Genomic DNA, 20,911 nt, shown 5'->3' on the forward strand with positions numbered 1-20,911 from the left:
ACACTGATTATGCAGACCTAAGCACACGGATATCCTAAAATTCTGTATTTCCAAGGCTATTGTTTTTAATCTAGTTTTAATGCATTTTTAAATCAGAACAGTTATTGTTTAGATGAAAATGAAAGTTCACAAAGATACGTGTTCAGGGGCGCCTGGGTGGCTCAGTTCATTGAGTCCAACTCATGATTTTGGCTCAGGTCATGGTCTCAGGGTTCTGAGCTCAAGTCCCGCTTCGGGTTCCATATTCAGTGGGGAGTCTGCTTGAGGATTCTCTCTCTCCCTCTGCCCCTCCTCCTCTTGCACTCTCTCTCTCAAATAAGTCTTTAAAAAAAAGATACACGTTCATAATTTTTATCCAAATGCAATATAAGCCGACATTATGAGTGTGTTATAATGGTGACGACGGGCTACATGTTGTCAAATTAGAGGAAGGGGTATTGTCATCCTCTAGTCCTTTCGCTTCTACCCCCAAAAAGATCAACAAGTAAATGGCCAAATACAAACGTTCTAGTATTCCATATTAGTATATTCTACTAAATAATACAACATATATATTTCTTTCACTTTCCATCCTTATCATTACCCATGGGCACAGCTACTTATATTGTCTACCCATTTGCGGGAGCTCACAATTTGTGGTGCTGACTCTTTCATGTACACTGCTTCTACAAAGAGGTATTTTGGAAATCTGGTCCCCAAGGCAGACAGTGAGACGTTGTAGCTTAGGTCCCTATAACACCACAGTATCAACTGAGACCTTCAATCACTTGTGAATCCCCTGCTCTCCACCAGTTTTCTACTTGATCTCATTTTTTTGGCCTGCCCTTGTGGAGGTGTCATCTGTATATGTTCTCCACTCTCTAGGATGTGACTCATCTTGGCCTGGAAACTTAGAGCACATTTAGAACCGCCAGGTGTTTTCATAGATTGTTCTGCTCCATCTTGGACTTCCTTGCCTTCCTAACAATGTTTTCCTACACTTTTTAGTGCCAATATTATTCATGATAGAGAAGAAAAATCAGAGTGCTAACTAAAAAGACATTTCACAAGTGAAAAGCAACCGGTTTTAGAAACAAATTACATGTGAAGGTTCAGGGAAATATGGAGCTGGGGCAATTTCCGGGACTTTGGGTGGCGTATTGCTCAGAGTTCTCCAGAGAAACCAATAGAATGTTATACATATAAATAAAGATTTGTTATAAGGAATTGGCTCACATGATTATGGAGGCTGAGAAGTCCCAAGATCTGCAATCAGCAAGCTGGAGACCCAGGAGAGCAAATGCTATCAGCTGATGGTTCCAGTTCAACTCTGAAGGCCTGAGAACCAGAAAAAGAGATAGTGTAAGTCCCAGTCCTAGTCTAAATCCAAAGACGGGAGAAGACCAATGGCCCAGCTCAAAGATAGGCAGAGAGAGCAAATTCTGTCTTGCTTGGCCTTTTTGTTCTGTTCATGCCTTCAACACACTAGATGGAGCCCACTTGCGTTGAAGAGGGCAAACTGCTTTACTCAATCTACTAATTCAGAAACATTGTCAAAGATGTATCCAGAATAATGTTTAACCAAATATCTAGATACCCCAAAGCCCAGTCAAATTGACACATAAAATTAACATCCTAGGTGTTCGGGTGAATTGTGATGTTTTTATTAGCAGGAGAAGAAAGATTTGACTTCTAGACATGCACAGTATGAAGTTGCCATGGAAAACGGAGTTTGAAATACTGTTTGCAGCCCAGTAAAGATTTTGAGACTCTTGGTTTAGATTTGGTGAGAGTTTAAGTCATAGAAATGGATAAAAATACCAAGGAAGAACACATAGATTTGTTAACTCCATCACTTATTGAACATCTATTATGTGATGAGTACATAAGAAGCACTAAGAATGTAATAGTTAACAAAACAAAGACACCTCTTTCCATAATGGAATTTAAATTCTGGGGAAAAAGATATAAAATAAACAAACAAACAAGTTATTCCACCAAAAACATGGTAAAATAAATAAACAAACAAGTTATTTCACCAAAAACATAGTAAATACAACAAAGAAAAATGTAACAACCTATAAGGAGATATAACACGGGAATCTGACTTAATCTGGAGTGATTGGGAACACTTTCCTGGGAGAGTAACATTTACACTAAGACCTGAAGATTGTGTAGGCAAAGCAAAAACAGCATAGCATTAGAGAAACTGAGATAGAGCTTTGTGTCTGCAACTTTGCAAGGAAGAGGAAACACTGTAAGAAACCAGACTATGGAAGAAGCTAAAGTCTGATCATGTAGGGCCTTCTAGGCAATAAGAAGGTTTAATAGGTTACATTATTAAAAATTCTTCACTCACTTACGTTAGTAATGATGAAGCCCCCTCTTGTGCATGGCTTCATGATAAGCACAGGATACGCCTTTAGACTTTCATTTTGGGTTGGGCGATATGACTTGCTTTGGGAGGCGAGATGTCAGCAGATTTAATGTAAGTAAAAGTTTGAAATATGCATGTATGGATGGGCTTGCTCTCTTGTACTTCTGCCACTACCGTGAAAAATATATGCCCCAGCCAGGCTATCAGTCAAAGGAGAGTGAGAGGCTTATGGAGCCTATCTGCCTTTGGAGGTAAGGTCAGTTGAATTCTGTCTAATAATCTGACCATTAGCCAACCTGCAGCCACGATAGTAGAACGAATCGTTCTATGCCACTCAGCTTCGGAGAGGTTCGTTACATAGCAAGTACAGATGCCTTAAAGAAAGGTAATGCTTAAGGGGTCAGTTAAGGAAAAGGAACCAGAAGGGGAAAAAGACTAAGAAGAATAAATCAGAGTGGTAGAAAGGAAACAATGAGAAAACAAGTGTTGAGGAAACCAAGACTGAGAAAAATTTCAAGGCAGAAGTGGTCAGACTCTATAGGGAGATCACCCAGAATGCAAAGTAAAAATAAACCACTGAATTTGTCAGTTCAAAGTCCATTTTTGGTTGGATTTTTCAGGTTGAATTTTTCAGTTTGGTAGAGACAGAAATCATATTTCAGTGGATTAAAAATTAGTGGAAATGGAGAAAGTAGAGGCAGGACATGTGTACCTCTCTTGAGTACCACAAGGACATGGAGGAAAGCAGAGTCAAAGAATATACAAAGACGACCAGAGCAAAATCAGAGATGAAGTTGTTTCCTTGCCAAGCAGAGTGGAGCCAAGTCATTCAGGAAGAGTTCAGCGGGTCTCTTGAAGCTGAAAGAGGAAGGACAAGATACGAGGCTAAAGAGGGAATTTATTCCACATGAGAAAGGATTCTATGCATTAAATTCTAATTTGTTAAGGAGAGGATTATAAATTATCTCCTGGAATTGATCATTAGTCTTCTTTATGTCACAGAAGTATGACAAAGTTTTTAAGAGTCCCAAAAATGTTCTGCCGGGTTTGGGACTACGTGTTAGGTCTTTTTATATGTACTTCCATATCCTTGGGACTTGACACATTTTTCTTTCACCCTAGGTGAAGACTTGAAGAGAAGGCACAAAGGTACTGCTTTTAGAATGTTCTGAAGATGTTTTGAACAGGTTTCTAGGTTTAAAGTATTAAAGGGGAGAGAGTGAGAGAGTGACAAATCTATGAAACAGAGAGAGATCAAGGGCTTCATAAGGAAATAGAGATACTTCTTCCTCTAATACAGCAGGTGACACTGCACGCAAATGAGGTTGAGGGTACAAACTTCCATTCCACTGAGGGGCTGGAAAACTTCAATCCCTTGACTTCTGCTTTCTATGGAAATTAAAGGTGGACTATCTGCCAAGAGTGAAGGGACAGAGGATATATCCCTTCTGTGATTACCTTCTTGTTCCAAACACCATTTTAAGAACATAGTTTTACCCATAGCAACTTTTACATGTCTTCATTTCTTTTTTATTTTAAACTTCCTGACAGTCCCTCCTAATTTAAAGTTCATGAATATACATGGCAGTGTAAATTGATAAAAATGTGGGAAGCAATATGGTAATGGGTATAAAAAAAGTTAAATGTTCATACACTTTGATTTAGTAATCCCATTTCTAGGAATTTATGAAAATTAGAAAATGATGCACAAAATTGGTCCTTGAAAAATTGCTTATATTAGTGAAAAAAATGGATAAAACCTAAACATATGCCAATAAGGATTTATAAAAGTAAACTGTAGTTTAACATACAGTAAAATTCTATGCACAAATAAAAATTATAATATAGATCTATCCCTATGTCTACAACAGTGTTATCAAATGAAGAAAAGCTAGAGACTAGTGTAGTTTGCTACCATAAAGTGATACATAAGTGGCAAAATTGTTTATAATGTAGTATCTGTGCGTGTGCGTGTGCGTGTGCGTGTGAAAGTAAGAGTAAGGATAAGGTAGGGCAGTGTGGTTGTAAGACCCCGAGCTGCTATGGCCCTCTGGAGCTCTCTGGCCCACAGACTCCTTGCAGTGCTGCTGAAAAACGTCATCTAGGTGTGTCTTAAGTTCCCTGACACCCCTCTGCCCCGAGAGTCCTTTTGTGCTCCTCCCATTCTGGATGCGGGCCCTCTTGCCTGTGTCTCATGCAGTGAAGGACTCCCCCCTCACTACCCTGTCCAAGGGTTGCCCAACAAAGCTTGTCATGTTGTGTGTTGCTGCCTCCCATGGTCATATATTTTATCTTGATGAGCCATGAGCCTCCAGATCCATTGGACTCCCTACAATAGGCATTTGTAATAGCACATAAAAATAATAAAGCGGTTTTTAAAACCAATTTAAAAAAAAGAATTTATACGCAACTAATGAATCATCGAACTTTACATCAAAAACCAGGGATGTACTGTATGGTGACTAACGTAATATAATAAAAAAACATTAAAATAAACAAATAAACAAATAAATAAATAAATAAATAAATAAATAAATAAATAAAAGAATTTAAATGGGCCCCTACTCTGTGCTGGGGCGGGGAACCTGGGCAGGATCCAGCTTCTAAGAAAAGGCACCTTGCAAAACCAAGACCCAGGGAGACTTAAGCCTCCAGACAGAGGGTCTCAGTTGATAACCAATGTCAGACAGAAAGTATCCTACCAAGTCCCAGCCAGGGTCACAAAATCACATTGTCCTGCTTTTTGATCTTAAATATGCTTTGTATTTTTATCGTCCAGGTTCTGTGGTTAGTATTCAGCGGTGGCTATGTGAGGTGCTATTTCGGGACAGTTTTCCAGTTCTTAACCTGGTGAATCACCAGGGACCTGCCACAACTTCCTTGTTCCTCTTGTGATACTTGCTCCTTCTATAAAAGTTAGGTTTCAAGGATTCATCTGGCTGTTGTTTGCCTTCCTCCTGCCCAGTCAGATTGCAGGCCAACAAGCCTCCATGTTTCTCCTTCATGGAATGCTCCCTTCCCTTCGGAAAGAATCTTCATTTCAGTATCTTCAACTGTGTTTTGGAATCCAAATGCAGTTTGCTGATACCATCTGCGTCTCTCCAGTCTTTCTCTCCCCGCTGTCAAAGTAGAGCGCGGCTATTTAACTATGTGGCCACTCCCTAAACTATCTTTACTGATTAGGGAAAAGCTCAGTTACTAACTCGGAAATGATCACCAGTTAATACCAGACTTTGATATTCAACAACTGCTAAAGCCTACTCTATCTATATGTATATTATCTCTGTTGAGATCCATATCCTATCTTCCAGACGGGGGCAGCAAATTTGCAAATTCAGCCAATTCTCTCATCAGTTTGACATACAGAACAAATCTACAGGTATTAAACCTTTATTTGAGTCGAACAGTTGAGACAGGTGGTAAGAATGATTCCCATTTTTCATTGGGGAACCGGAATTGTCTTCAAGAAAGCAGGAGAGAGACTTGGCCACAGAGTGAGAGGGAAGGCAGTTAGTTATGGAGAAGGCAAGCTAATTTCCTAAATTCCAACTCCATGTTCTTGGGAAATCTTCCTGGATCATCGTTGCCTCCTTTCTGCTCAACTAAAAAGTGCTTAGCGCTAGTTTTCCTCACGTGAGATGTTTTGTGGCTTGACCAACAATGAGGACTGGAAAACTACACTCAAGGGTTTATTTTTGCACGTTTCCACGTGAACTACAGAAAAAGGAGACCCAGAGAGGTATCTGAAGGGAATTTCAGCCCATGGAAGCTTGGCAATTTTTCTCTCCTAACCTGTAGCAAAAAGTGATTGCCAGGTGAACAGGCCTTTGTAGTAAGTCAGTATAACCCATTTTGATAGAATTATGCGTTTCTGTTTTACCTAGGATCCTCTTTCCTTAGACCTTTTCTTCCTGCCCGTGTCTCCAATTCTCACTGTTCACTGGAAATGATTTACTCGGGGTACAGACAGTCACTCTGTTTCTTTCCAAATGTCAGTCCTCAGAATTTTCTCACCCATTCTGAGAGCCGTGTCAGGGATAAAAAGACTTCCAAATCAGAGGCTTTAATGACAAACTACTATTGAGGGCAGATTGGCCTCTCAATAATGAGTAAGTTAACAGTGTTCACGATACAGTTCTATCAGTGATCCAGGTTCTTCCGGCACTGAGTGGTTTCATCAATTCCCTGCTTTCGTTTCTTTTAAATAAACTAGGAATATGCTTCAAAGAATAAACTTAAAGACTTCAGTTTTTACACTTGGTTTATCGTTGCATATAATTAACACATTCTTGTTCTCTACTTAATTTAGAACAACATTAAATTTCCATCCAGCCCACAGAAGTATATGTGGATTATTGGAATGCAGCTAAGAAACCCAGTTGTCAGTTGGCAAAAGCTTCATCCAGAGACATTTGGAACCCAATTTACTGGGAATGGATTTTTGCAAACTTGTGAGGAAGGCAAGTTTAGCAGGTCTCCCTCTTGGTTTGGTTAATTGGTTCTCCTCAAAACACCTTCCAGTGGGGACGCCTGGGTGGCTCAGTCAGTTAAGCATCTGCCTTTGGCTCAGGTTATGATCTCGGGGTCCTGGGATCGAGCCCCACATTGGGCTCTCTGCTCAGCCGTGAGTCCCGTGAGTCTGCTTCTTCCTCTTCCTCTCCCTCTGTGATCTCTCTGGCTCTCACTCTCTCTCAAATAAATACAATCTTAAAAAAAAAAAAACAAGCCAAAAAACAACTTCTCAGCCACCTCATCGCTATCTGTGGCTCAGAGGACTCCCACACTCAGGGATGTGAAACTTCCTTTGCAGGAAGCCTATCTCGCAACACCAACACTCATGCTAAAAGGGACCACTTTACCAACTAAACAACTTGATAAACTACGCATTACAGTAGCCATTTGAGCAGTGGCTTCCTGAACATAATGCCTCTCTTGTCATCGAGTCCCATTAGTGATTCTCCTGGGAGGAACTTCGGTTCTGGGGACATACACATCTTCCCAGTTTCTCATTAAATATTTCTCAGTATAAAACAAAAGCCATGTGGTAAAAACAACAACAACGATAATTATGATGATAAATAATAACAATTATTCACAGGGCACTTATTCTGTTCCAAAAAGTGTCCTAAGTGCTCTGCACATGTATTAACTCATTTAATCATCTTTAAAATCCTAGGAGGTTGAAACCACTATTATCTGCTATTTTACAGATGACCTTTGGATGGGGTGTAGAGAGTGCTTTGCCACAGACTTAGGAGTCTCTTTCCCCCACTTAGGGTTCTGTAATGACATGCAAAATCTCTGTAGCAGTAGGTAGAACATACGTAGGGGATGCATTTTACTATCGCTGGTATCACCGTGCACCGCAGCAAAATCCCTCACAGGCTAAGACAGAAGGAGTCCGTAGGTGGAGACCAGACCCAGGCAGAGGTTCAGACAACACTGGGGGCTCTCACTGCCACAGGAGAGGATGCAGGAAGGATTTCTTTGACCCTTGCAGTTTTAGGATGTCATCTAACTATGGAAATATCCTGAGCCATCCACAGAAAGATATCCTTTGAGGAAGAACTGGTGACAAAAATTCTAGGAATGTATGGCATAGATTCCTAGTTGCTGCCCCAACATCCATTTACTCTCGTTCTTTATAATACAGCTCTGATTTTATTCAGAGCGGCAACGTGCCCGGCTAAAATAATGTATCTCTCAGCTTCCCTAAAGTGGTCATTTAACTGAGCTATGACCTGTAGGCGATAAGCAAAAGCTATTAGGTGGGGAAGACAGACAGGCTGTGCCACTTTGCCCCTTCTCCTTCCCTACACCCTTCCTGGAACACAGATGATTTCATAGGTGGAACTCCAAACACCATATTGGACCACGGAGGTCACCTTGAGGATGGAGCCAGATACTAAGAATGCAAGAGCAGAAATAGAGCTGAAAGGTGGGTCCCTGAAACCATGGAGCCCCCACACTCGTCCTGAACTGCACACCTCCAAACCGATCTTACGTGGGATGAAATATAATACATCTTCATATGTTTAAGCCATTATTACCTCTGGCTTTTTGTTATATGCAATTGAATACGATTCTAACCGGATACATAAACTTAGGTGGAGGTTTTATGAGCAGCAGAACCTTTCAATTTTTTACAACAGGAAGAAAACTTAAAAGACCGCTCTATCAATAGACTGGCCCTGTGTAGAGAGGCCAAGTGAAAAAATCTAGACCAGGAATTTCCCAAGCCTTGAATAAGGGAATTAACCTACCTGCTTCTCGCTTTTTCTCATTTACCAAATGAGGTTGCTGGATTTGATCATTAAGGCTTCCTTGCGGGTTGAAAATTCTGCAATTTTACAAGTAAGAGAGAATAAGACACATCCCAGCGTTGCTGTCCAGCCCTGCTGAGAGGGTGTCAGGCTTAGCGCACTGTATGGTTTTCTCCTGCAGGGCAGGGTGGCTCTGAATCAAATTCAGCGGAAACCCTGTCTGACACAGCACTGCCGCTCAGCTATTTCCCTCGGCACAGAGCTGCCTCTACTTTCGCATCAGGTCGTGGTTACTATAATCAGGGACCATCTGACTGGAACAAATAGAGTCTCGGTTAAATAAGCTTGAGCATTCTTGGGGGTCGGGTTTGATAAGTTCTTTATAGATTTTGGATACTAGCCCTTTATCTGATGAGACATTTGCAAATACCTTCTCCCATTCTGTAGGTTGTCTTTTATTTTGTTGACTGTTTCCTTTGCTGTGCAAAAGCTTTTTATCCTGATGAAGTCCCAGTGGTTCATATTTGCCTTTGTTTCTGCTGCTTCCGAGACATGTCTAGCAAGAAGTTGCTGTGGCCGAGGTCACAGAGGTTGCTGCCTGTGTTCTCCTCAAGGATTTTGATGGATTCCTGTCTCACATTTAGGCCTTTCATCCATTTTGAATTTATTTTCGTGTATAATGTTAGAAACCAGTCCAGTTTCAATCTTCTGCATGTTGCTGTCCAATTTTCTCAGCACCATTTGTTGAAGAGACTGTCTTTTTTCCATTGGATGTTCTTTCCTGCTTTGTCAAAGATTAGTTGACCATAGAGTTGAGGGTACATTTCTGGGTTCTCTATTCTGTTCCATCGGTCTATGTGTCTGTGTTTGTGCCAGTACCATACTGTGATGATTACAGATTTGTAATAGAGCTTGAAGTCCCGAATTGTGATGCCTCCAGCTTTGCTTTTCTTTTTCAACATTACTTTGGCTGTTCAGGGTCTTTTCTGGTTCCCTGCAAATTTTAGAATTGTTTGTACCAACTCTGTGAAAAATGCTCAACACCCAATTACCCCATCCCCTCACCAACCTCCCCTCCAGCAACTCTCAGTTGGTTTCCTGTAGTTAAGAGTCTCTTATGGTTTGCCTCCTTCTCTGTTTTTATCTTATTTTTCTTTTCCTTCCCCTACGTTCATGTTTTATTTCTTAAACTCCACATATGAATGAAACATATGGTATTTGTCTTTCTCTGGCTGACTTATTTTGCTTAGCATAATACCCTCTAGTTTCATCCATGTCATTGAAAAGGGCAAGATTTATTCTTTTTGATGGCTGAGTAATAGTCCATTTTATATATGTGTATGCGTCACACACACACACCCACACCCCACATCTTCTTTATCCATTCATCCGTCGATAGACATCTGGGTTCTTTCCATAGTTTGGCTGTTGTGGACATTGCTGCTATAAACATCAGGGTGCATATGCCCCTTCAAACCGCCATTTTTTGTATCCTTTGGAGAAATTGCTGGGTTGTAGGGTAGGGCATTAAGGAGGGCACTTGATGTAATGAGCCCTGGGTGTCATATGCAACTGATGAATCACTACATTCTACCCCTGAAACTAATAATACACTACACGTTAACTAAACTGAATTTAAATTAAAAAATTAAAAAGTAAATAAATAAGATTAAGCATTCTTTATCCAAGTAATACAAAGATAACTTACTGAATCAAAGAGAACACTGGGGCAAGAAGTCCCAGCAGGAAACTGGGAACTTGAAAAATCCAAAACTCCCTCCCTTTGTGTGTTTGATCAAAGTGATATGTAATCTTTGCTTTCGTCTCCTGCTTCTCACTGCTGTCCAGCTTTCTCTGCAGCAGTGCTTGCACGGTAGAAAAACGAACATGGCTTTCCAGCTCTACATTATCTCCTTTTCAAGCTAGCATTACCCCAGTGATTTAGACTCCATGTCATTCAAATTCTTAATTGAATCTGATTGGCTCACATTTAATTAGTAATGGCCCTTGGTGGGCATCAGGTCACAGAATACAGACAGAGCAGGCAGGGCTGAGGGGATGATTCTCTAAGAAGGACTATGACTGGGCAGGGACAACTCGCATCTTCAGAAAAATAACAAGGAGGGCTTCCAGCATTTCTCCTTAGGAGGGTACATGTTTCTTTACTACCCAAGAGCTCTGTCCACGGGACTCCGCTGACGTGGAACAGGGCTAGTGTGCACGTACCGTATCAAGCCAGTCAGTTACGCTTCCTAACCTGCCTAGGGTGTTAAGAATAGCTATGTCACTGCTTTGAGTCTGTAACGTTTAGTACAGGTAACATGTGTATATGGGTATACTTGGAATGATTACAGTAAATTGAAGTAAAATTCATTGTGATAATTTCTGTTGAGAATCTAGCAGAGTCCCTTCAGATAATTAAAGTGTCAGAGGCAGGATTGAAAACTGCTAATTTAACTTCTCTTTTATCTATTTCTCTAGCTCCTGTTACACAGCCTTTTCTACTTCGTGCAGCCCTTGTCTGTGTTATTTAGACCTTAATTACAGTCTTAACCAGTTCTAAACTCGAGTATTTGTGGATCACCTTGATAATTAACTGAATGTTTCTATATTTTAATTGGATAGAATTCATCATTTTATAGCATGTTTCAATTATTTTTGTGTGAAAGCCATCTCAGTAATGGCTATTCTTGCCTTTTTAAAAATTATAATAATACAGGTAAACCTACAATGTTTTTGTTTTAGGATTTGGCTCAAAATAATAATTTCAAGGACATCTTTCAAATTTCACATTAATAATTATTTTACCCTTGAGAACATAAGAGATTTGACCACTTGGCAAAATTTTCTGGCTTTTCAAAACTTAACTTTTTCTGCTTTAGTCCTTAAGCACAAAAAGGTGAAATATAATACAGACAGAATACAGTAATATGGACTTAATATGATCTGGATTCGAAACTTCCTAGTTATAACAGCTTGGACAGGTCACCGAATCCTTTTGAACTTTGATTTTAATTATGTAAAGTGACCAAAACGGTATCTGAATCTACTACTTCATGTGACTATTAAATTTATCAAATTAAATAATGATGATGAAAGTAATTTATAAAACACAAATACATGCAGTATCATCCTATTGTATCAACAGGGAGTTTACCCACCCTCCCATATTTTGCAAGATGATGAAGAGCCATTGCCAGAAATAAAAGTAGATGAAGCCTAAATAAATCAGGTCACCTAGGCTCAAATCGGTGAATAGCACACGAGAAAACAGACCTCTCTATGTTAAGTATGAGTGAAACACAATGATTAGGGGCAAATTGATGTATTATTTCACCCAGATAGCATGTCCATACAATATAACAGAAAGGCTTTTAGGGGAGACTTTCTATATTTAAATGTGATGCTTGCTAATCAATCATCATTTATTTTTTTTATCATGTAAATTGTCAGACCATAGATTTGACAAGAATCTCATGAATTAGTTTAAATGCATGCCTGATGTGTAATCAATATCTCCAGCAGGCTTCAAGAATGCATTTCAGTGTGTACGTCCTTATTAGACAGAGCAAAATGAGACTTACCTGAAGCTAATATCAGCAAATCACTCAAGAGCTTAATTCTAGCTCAGTAATCGACTTCTATAAAATTGTCACTGGAGAGTCTGAAGGGGCTGCCTAATAGAATATAAAATTGCAGCCTTGTCTCTCTCAGACTTTCACAAAATGTATTAGAGCAGATCTAGTTAGACAAATGAAAAATACCTTACCTCGTAGGAGTATGACACGCATTCTCTAAATGAATTTCATATTCTGAGAACAGAAAGTGTTCAATCATCTAGATCAGGAATTGCATCAATATTTGACTCACTTTTCTTTAACTCTCCTCTTGGTAGCTTGTTGGTGTTTGGCCTTCACTTCTAAGAACAGAGTACTTGTCTCAACTGTCTAGCGCTAATCTTTGTTCCAGCTGTTCAGACGTGTGTACGTACGCTGTGTCTCCAGACCCATCATCATGAAGAAGTCAACTGAAAACAGATACAAGTTGAAGAAATAAACTGTCGGAGCTCTAGCTCTAAGGGAAAACTCTATACCAGTTTTCTCTTGAACATGACACTGATTTTTTCAGGAGTGCACCTGAGAATGGTGGTCCAGACTGATTCTTTTTTGTCAGTACCCTGAAACCACACCCCAACAAGAAAGCAGTCGCATGAGACGAGAAAACAACAGTGAGTTCTACAGTGGGGAGCTGAAGAAAAGGAGGTGTCCCTGCTCCTGACCACACATGGGAAAGAGAAGGCAATACAATAGGGACATGTTGCAGATGTTATAAATACCACCAGAAAGGGGCTATTTATTTATATATATATATATATATATTTTTGCTTACCTATAAGTTGAAAATTCTCTATGATGAATGTGTGTTACTTTTGTATTAAGAAAAAAGAGAGTGGCTTAGAAAAAAGCCTACACTACAGTGATGACATGGCAAAAAAGGTCCCTGGTTTTTTCACTTAATCGAGTGATGCAGTCATTTTTTGTGCCAAGGGCAAGGACCAGACATGACGGAGAAAGATGCTGGATTTTAGGACTCCGGGTCGGTATTGTTTTACCCTTTCAGAATATGAAAATCTCTTAAAATCACTATATGTTTATCCATGTTTACCATGAGCATTACCAAAATAAGTTTTTGTTACATTTGAATAAATCCGGTGGGAGAATGAGTTGCTAGTTAGCCTCACCCAGAGCAATGCTTCCCTCATTCTTACAGGATGACGTTCTTAAGGGTTCATGGTCGAACGAGATAATTTTTAAAATGTGATGAGCTTTACATGAACATAAATTCATTTAACTTTTCAAACTTTGTTTTTAAGAATGGTGATGTTAGTAGCTCCCCCAAACAGACCATCGATCCTCATTATGTGTGGATTCCGTATTTACGAATGTGCCTGTGCCATATGCTAAAATGCATAGAGTGCACAGAACAAAGAAAAATTTAAATCTCCCGACGGGCACATTCTCGCCGGGGTGAACAGCACAACGCCCTGCCTTCTTTTTTTTTTTTTTTTTTTTTTTTAATGATTTTTTATTATATTATGTTAGTCACCATACAGTACATCCCCGGTTTCCGATGTAAGGCTCGATGATTCATTAGTTGTGTATAACACCCAGTGCACCATGCAATACGTGCCCTCCTTACTACCCATCACCGGTCTATCCCATTCCCCCACCCCCCTCCCCTCTGAAGTCCTCAGTTTGTTTCTCATAGTCCATAGTCTCTCATGTTTCATTCCCCCTTCTGATTACCCCCCCCTTTCTTTATCCCTTTCTTCCCCTACTGATCATCCTAGTTCTTATGTTCCATAGATGAGAGAAATCATATGATAGTTGTCTTTCTCTGCTTGACTTATTTCACTTAGCATTATCTCCTCCAGTGCTGTCCATGTTGTAGCAAATGTTGAGAACTCGTTCTTTCTGATAGCTGAGTAATATTCCATGTATATATGGACCACAACTTCTTAATCCAGTCATCTGTTGAAGGGCATCTTGGCTCCTTCCACGATTTAGCTATTGTGGACACTGCTGCTATGAACATTGGGGTGCATATGGCCCTTCTCTTCACTACGTCTGTATCTTTGGGGTAAATACCCAGGAGTGCAATGGCTGGATCATAGGGTAGCTCAATTTTTAACTTTTTAAGGGACCTCCACACTGTTTTCCAGAGTGGCTGTACCAACTTGCATTCCCACCAACAATGTAGGAGGGATCCCCTTTCTCCACATCCTCTCCAACAATTGTTGTTTCTTGCCTTGTCTATTTTTGCCATTCTAACTGGCGTAAGGTGGTATCTCAGTGTGGTTTTGATTTGAATTTCCTTGATGGCTAATGATTTTGAACATTTTTTCATGTGTCTGTTAGCCATTTGTATGTCTTCATTGGAAAAGTGTCTGTTCATATCTTCTGCCCATTTTTTGATTTGTTTATTTGTTTCTCGTGTATTGAGTTTGAGAAGTTCTTTGTAGATCTTGGATACCAGTGTCCTTTACCAGACACTTTACCAGTGTCATTTGCAAATATATTCTCCCATTCCGTGGGCTGCCTCTTAGTTCTTCTGACTGTTTCCTTGGCTGTGCAGAAACTTTTAATCTTGATGAAGTCCCATAAATTCATTTTATCTTTTGTTTCTCTTGCCTTTGGGGATGTGTCATGAAAAAGGTTGCTTTGGCCGATGTCGTAGAGGTTGTTGCCTATGTTCTCCTCTAGAATTTTGATGGATTCCTGTCTCACGACGCCCTGCCTTCTTGTTTCAGCCCTCATTCCGCAAACAAGGGTCATCTCTGCAGTTCACTCAGTGCCAAATTCTTTGTAGTTCTGCATTTTTCTGTGACTGATTTTGCTGTTTGAAATTGCCCCCCAGCATGGTGTTGAAGTGCTGTGCAGTGTTCTTCAGCGCCGAAGACTGTGATGAGCCTTATGAAGAAAATATGTGTGTTAGCTAAGCTTTGTGCAGGCATGAGTACAGTGCTGTTGGCCCTGAGTTCAATGGTAATAAATCAACAATATATATTAAGTAAGGTGTCCTTAAACAGAAACACACATAAAACCCGGTTAGGTATGATTAATGAAAACGTTGTGACCCAAGGGTTCTCAGGACCTAACCTGCAATTCCCTTAGGTGCAGTGGTTCATTATCCACTAATTCAGTGTTCCCGACAATGTTACAGAACATAACTATTGTGAATAACAACAATATAGTTTCATACATATATTATATATATGTAGTTATTAGCGTTATGTTACTATTTGGTGAAAAGTAAATTCAATAATACAATATTCACCTTCACATATTCTTGCTCTAAATATTCGCATTCACAAAAACTTTGAAGTCTAGGAAAATCTCACCTACATTCATTCAAACATTATTTATTGAATACCCTTCATTTCTACTAGGTTTTCCTGGGGGAACAACAGTGAAGGAGACAGTGATAGGACCTGCTCTTTCAAGAGTATGTCTCTTGGAGGAAGACACAGTCCACTCCTCAAAAAAGACAAGTAAGTATATGAATAAAGTGACTAGATGTGGTAACTTATGAAAGGAACAAAGAAGGGACTACGGTTGAAAATGAGAATGGAGAAATGTACTCTAGGTAGTTTGGTCGGAGCAGGTCTCCATGGGAGGTAATGTTTGAGACTGAGACCTGCAGGGATAGAGGGACTTAGCCACATGAGAAGAGGGGAGAAGAACATTCCAATTCAGAGGGGAGATTGTATGCCGACACCGTGAGGTGGGAATGTACTTGGCACATTCAAAGGCCTGGAAGATGACCTGTGTGATTAGAAGATGGGGAGATGGGAACAAAGTGGAGGTGGAGATGTAAACAGGGGACAAGGATGCAGGAACTGTAGCTATGGGACAGAGGATGGATTTTATTTCAGTGTGATGGGAACCCACAGGAGGATTTTAAGCAATGTGTTCACATGATTCCGTTTGTGTTTTAAGACCACTTTGCAGCTGGTAGAGAATGGATTGGAGAGGAGCAAGCACTGAAATGGGGAGAGCCAGTGAAAAGTCTGGTCCGATAATGGATGAGATCATGATGGTCTAGCAAAGGCAGAGGAAGGAGACCAAAGCCAAGACATCTACTGGAGATGAAATCAGCAGGAGGTGGTGATGAATTGAATGCAGGGTGAGGCTATTTAAAAATAGTCCTAGATTTCTCGTTTAATGATAAAATAGGAATACTAATGTTTCCTTTACAGGACTGTTCTGAAGATGAAAAAAGGTATTCCATGTAAGATACTGACGGTGCTTGAAACAGTAAGTACTACAAGAATTAGCTATTATTATTAGATATGGTTTAGAAACAGGTACTATTTTGTATTTAAAATGGTATTTTTTTTTTAGGTGCGCCTGGGTGGCTCAGTTGTTAAGCGTCTGCCTTCGGCTCAGGGCGTGATCCCGGCGTTATGGGATCGAGCCCCACATTGGGCTCTTCTGCTGGGAGCCTGCTTCTTCCTCTCCCACTCCCCCTGCTTGTGTCCCCTCTCTCACTGGCTGTCTCTGTCAAATAAATAAATAAAATCTAAAAAAAAAAAAAAAAAGGTATTTTTCAAGTAGTTCAATATCTCCCTGGATTTGTTTTTATAGGAAATGATGGTGAGTTTAAGGTGGGACTAGAATGTTATTTGACCAACGGGCTCAAGAACACTGAAATCCTGATGTGGTCCAATAATCCTGTCTTCCCGTGAAGTCTCCAAATTAAAATGACATGTAGTTTATATTTAGAATTTGGACCCCAAACCCAATATAATTCAGACTGGACCATGAACAGTCCTTTTACTACATCGAATAAGCCTGCACCAGCTTCTAACCAAAGCAGGCTTGTGTCTGACAGCTCCTCCTCGAGTGGAGTTTGCATCTGAGCTTGGGTCGTGTGAACAGGGGCCACCTCAACCTCTTGGAATACTCCACCCACTGGAATGAAGCACGGTCACGATCGTGGACTCTTCTTAGGGCTGGCAAAGGGCTGGAGTGAGGTGATGCAGGAAGGCCGAGTTCTGGAGCTGCCCTCAGAGGACAAAAGGTACACTTTGAATTAGAAAATTCTTTTTCTCATGGCTTAAGCTAAAATGGACTTATTTTACTCCCTGACCAAGTTAGTACAGATCCTAAAATTATAAGGAGTAATAGGATATACCAATTAAATTAGCCACAGTGAAGACTACCTCCCTTGGAGAAAAACACAATGAAGTCTAGGGCCTGTGACTTTGGCACCTGTCAGACAACGCTATTAACAACAGCTGAACGAAGCTGGTGCCTGCAGGCAAGCTCAGTCATTCAGTAAGCATTTACTTCGTGCCCGCTCATGAGGCCCATCACATAGTAATCCTACTACTTTGAGTCTTCGTCGTTTTCATTTTTAAGGGCAAGTGGACGATATTACTCTTTTCTGGTAAAGATGGGTATTTTTTTTAATTAATCAAGTTCAGTTTCATCAAATACAGCTAATCGCTAAAATTTCGAGAAAAGTGTAACAGAATAGGTAATCTCTCTTTTTTGTACTCATCTAATCACTCAGCACAAACTGCTTCTTTGCCACTCAGGATAAAGCTGTTAAATGAATAATTAACATTTTGCTGCCTGGGTCTGGTTAACATGTCAGTTCCTCATAAGGAAGCCACTTTTTCCTGCAGTGGCAGGAATCATTTATTCATTAGATTTCTGAAAATGTGCTTGTGTTTTAAGATTAAACAGAAAAAAAAAATTTAAAATAGCTACTTATCATATTGAGACCCTCCCCCCAAGACACACAAAGGCACACACACAGACACATGCACACACATAAATATACATAAACTTGGAATTCCATCCTGTCACTCCAGGATGGTAGCGAGTCAAAAGAAGAAACATGTAAACATGCCAAACACAGCCGAGAAATCTGAAGATGCTGGTCTCTTCCATACAGCTAGCTTATTTTAGCAGCTTGTGATTGCATAGTATGAGCTAATTAAATCAATGTTTACAATATTACTTAGCCATCAAAAAGGGCCAGAGATTTGATCACATGTGGATAAGAGTAGAGAAAACAATGTATGTGGACAGATATTGTAGCTATCTGAATTTCTAGGCTAAGAATCAATTAATGCAAGGTTAATGAGTCCTCTACTATTTTAATGAGTTTGGTTCATACTCATCAGAACTTAAAATACATGGTAATAGTAATGATTAATTGTTACAGTTATCGTAGCAGGAGTACATAATAAACAGGAACTCTAAATGCCATCTGCTAAAGTCTAAAATTCAGTAGCACAGATTGATTTCAGACTCCTTCAGATTACAGACATATTCATCATAGTAAGCTAATTTGTCCCAAGTGACTGAGAGATACAGTCATATCATTATTTAAGAATTAGTATATAAAATTTGTTCTATTGTATGTATATATGTAAATATATGAGTTGAATAACTTGAACATAATAAAACAAAATCCTAAACAATTTCACAAAAAAATAACTGAGTCTTTCTTTGCTATTTCCCCAAATATTCACATTGCTTCAAGGTTATTCTTTCAAGCACAATTATCTATGTAAACACAACATTAGAAGTTCCGCACTGGGTCTGTGACTATCAGATAAATGGGTCTTTTCTGTATTCTGGGCCACCCAGACCCATAACCTGGACCTTGAGGATGTTTGTGTTACTCAGCCCTACTGTATGACAATGATATTTTAGATTCCTCCGAAATTTCACAAGTTCATTTACCAGCTGTCTCAGAGTTCTAGAACAGCTTTTTCCTCATGGCAGAACAGATTATATCTAGTAATTTCACCCCCTAAAAAAACGACAAGACAGAATAACAATGTTACAAGTTACATTAAAATGTAATCTTTAGACTGTAAAATAACCAGGAGTACAATTTCCACTCAATTAGGTAGCAGAGAATACATTCTAATGACTACATTTACAGAAGATACCAGCAATCCTTACTAAACAAGCTGCATGCTAATTCACCAGGTAACTGAGAACACCGGGATAGTAAAGTTCCCTTTAAGTGCCCTGAATATAAAAACAAATAAACAAAAAACAACAAAAAGCGTGCCCGTATCAAACAAAGCCTGTCTTCTTTGTAATGAACCAAGTAATTAACAAAAAAGTTAATGTTAGTGAAGATAAAACAGACACCTTCTAACTATAAACTTCAGGGGGATGAGATCTAGTTAAGTTATATTAAAACAATAATGCATTGGACAACAGGCAGAAATACAAAAGAAGAAAATTTTATATCACCTGGGAGGAAAAGAGAATGTGCCGACAGTGGGTGAGGAGGTGGTTTACTTGGGTGGGATAAAAAAGCAGCAAACAACAATAATTAAGTCAAGGGGCTAGCATTACAATTCTCGAATACCAGTTCCATCTAGTCTAATTAAAGGAGGAATGACAATGGGAAACTATTTTGAAATGGGCCATCCATCTCCCCTGCTGGAATAAAATCCCATGGTATTTATAAAAGAAGGCAAATCTGAGGCATTTACTTTCATACTGAGGGACAGTCTCCTGTCAAAATGTTCTCATTTAATAGCTTCAACCATAAAATAATTAAACAAAACCAAGCAGCAGGCAAGCTAGTCAGCTGGCCATCTAAGTGCTTATTTCAACATTTATGCAGAAATAATGTCACTAGCATGCCTAGTAAAGTGGCTTTTTTTTGAGCTGTGCCCCTGTCAGTGATGGGGACAGTGTATCAGTTGAGTGTGTCATAAAAACCTTCGTAAATATACAGTTCTTTTTAAAAGTGCATTTGTCATTAAATCAGCAATCTGTTGGCTCACTTGAGTGCTCTCGTTATGCATAATGTGATTTAGAATATTAGATATCTTCGTATGGACTTTGCAATAAAAATGGGTACGTTAGAACAGACGGGATGCTCTTACTCTGTCCTCCACCAAAGATGAGATGTGAAGGGAAGAACATCAGTGTGTTGATTCGGGCTTACTCCTGCTACAACAATCTGAAAACGCACCCTGCAAATTCGAATCTAATTCCTCAACGCTTCTCTTCATCTCCGTCGTTAAAGTGGACGTGTTTTCACGAACAGGTAGGAGATCTTCATTATTAAGAGATCCAGAAGAGGGTTATGGGGCTGGAGGAGAAGGAGAAAAAGAGGCTAGGTGGTGTAGACCCTTTGGGGTTTACATGTATAAAAATCTCTGAGGCTCCTTCTGTGTGCAAGAAAACATCGGAATGGGTGGAAGGGGGGGTGATAAGTGCTAGTCTAGGTTTTGAATGGCATCTTTTAAAAATTGTCAGTAAGAAATGAACTGCTTTTAAAATTACCTTTGGTTTTTGAACTGAGCCTCTTCCAACATAACTTCGTCTGGAACTAAGACACCTCAAGGATTCATCTGGGTTATCTGTGTCATGGCTCCATCACCTAGAACCCATAATCCAAAATGACTTCTAAAAATAAAAAAGTCTGTGTATGCTTTGATTTGTCTGATAAAGTCATGTAGATAAAACAGTCACATTTAAGAATCACTGACATTGCCATACAAACAGCAGGAAGAAAGAAGTATGAAGTATTACCCTTTCTTTTTAAGTAATGAGGCAATGATATAATTGAACGAAGAATAATGAGATTATTGTTCTCATTGTATTCCCATGTAATGAAAGAAAATATTAAGAAGGCATACAATTCTTTGGTTTAAGGCTCTCAAGGATACATTTAGTCAAATGTATTAAATGTAGTACATTTAATCACACATATGCAAAAGAATCTTGCAGATTAAGAGAGT

At 39.5% G+C, this 20,911-nt stretch overlaps 1 long non-coding RNA gene across 1 annotated transcript in view; it reads right to left on the bottom strand.

The window, feature by feature from the left end:
- The window catches only part of LOC113266144 (uncharacterized), a 117,150-nt gene extending 96,535 nt beyond the window's left edge, over positions 1–20,615 (bottom strand). The window contains exons 1-3 of the long non-coding RNA XR_008957143.1: positions 20,454–20,615; positions 12,490–12,646; positions 1,216–1,317 (exon numbers count right to left, since the gene is read on the bottom strand). This is a non-coding gene — a long non-coding RNA (uncharacterized LOC113266144). The remainder of the gene's footprint in view (positions 1–1,215; positions 1,318–12,489; positions 12,647–20,453) is intronic.
- Positions 20,616–20,911: the final 296 nt, after the last annotated feature.

Source organism: Ursus arctos, unplaced genomic scaffold (genome assembly GCF_023065955.2).
Source record: "Ursus arctos isolate Adak ecotype North America unplaced genomic scaffold, UrsArc2.0 scaffold_37, whole genome shotgun sequence".
In the NCBI taxonomy this organism is placed as follows: Eukaryota; Metazoa; Chordata; class Mammalia; order Carnivora; family Ursidae; genus Ursus; species Ursus arctos.